Source organism: Histoplasma capsulatum, genomic scaffold, assembly GCF_000149585.1.
Source record: "Histoplasma capsulatum NAm1 scaffold_6 genomic scaffold, whole genome shotgun sequence".
NCBI classification, from domain to species: Eukaryota; Fungi; Ascomycota; class Eurotiomycetes; order Onygenales; family Ajellomycetaceae; genus Histoplasma; species Histoplasma mississippiense.
Window position 1 is genome coordinate 1,585,938 of NW_001813977.1, and position 1,301 is coordinate 1,587,238.

The window sequence follows — 1,301 nt, forward strand, 5'->3', positions numbered from 1 at the left end:
CAACGAGGGACGTAAAAAGTATCCTCTTCAGAGACAGACAAAGTGAATTAAGACTGGGCAACCAGTCGCCGTTACTGTTGTAGACCATACGAAAACCGGGGATAGTCTATTGGGATAAAAGAAGGGGGATATAGGGGATACTAGGGAACTTGATCGTATTAATGCTGTTAGAAAAAGTAGAGCTTCTATGATGTGAAATTTAAAAACCAGAAGGTATAATGGGTAAAAAGTTCCTCTTCCCACCCCCATGAGGGAGGTATGGAATTTATATTGAGCCGTCCACTCGCACGGAGGCGATGGAGAGCAGAGATATTAACGCCGTTAGAATCGCTTCGTATACTTTGAAATCAGATATGAATGTGTCAGCATGCGTTACTAATGTTGGCCCTAGGCTGCCTATCACGGACTAGCGCACCGCACATATATGCCTCAGCTGCCTGCATGCTAATACAACCACTTTTAGACGTCCCACAACTAATCAGTGCATCCATTGACGTCACCTCATGCATCGGCAAGTTGATTGGACAGCGAGCACGCAGCCGTGAGCGAGGGCAACATGTCAATTAGTCAGGCTGGGGGGATTGGGGGAGATATGTGATGCCCAGGTCCGGGACGTAGAGGGGGGAAAAATACGAGGTTCTAATTCTCCCAGGGAGCCTGCCATGCCTAAGGTGAAGTCAGGATGGACGAATGGTTTGATGGGCGATGCTAGTAGGGAATAGCTCAACACAATAACCCAAGATTGGCAGCCCCTTGAATGCATCTCTGTGCGCCCCAAGTTGCTCAGCTCAGGTAGGCCAGCAAAGGAGCTGCTAAGCCCTCACATTCTGCTTGAAACAGTGGGCTGTGAGTCAGCACAAGCAACGTCGGACACAGCGGATTCTAGATAGGAATCATAGGATCCGCCATGGGATTTCTGGTGTTCTTCCAACCATTCGCGCTAAACCCAAGCGGCTAATTGTATTATCACGTGATCAATTGGTCATCCGTTCATAGTAATTTGTACTCAGGAACAACTTGATAACTCCTGGAGATGAAGATACATATCTGCCACAAATTCGACTACCTCCTGCCATATCGCATCATCGTTTTCCCTTCGGCCTAGACCCTAGAACCTGTCCTCCAATCACCCCGTTCTCCAACGTGCCTGTGCTGTGACGGCCTGCTGCATTTGCAGCCTCGTTCCTCCCGTCCCACAGACCTCAGCAACCACCAAACCTTGTTTCAAATACCAAATATCTAAATCGTATATTGCTCGTAATTGTCGAACTAGCTCCCCTATTACCCTTGGGAAATCCCGT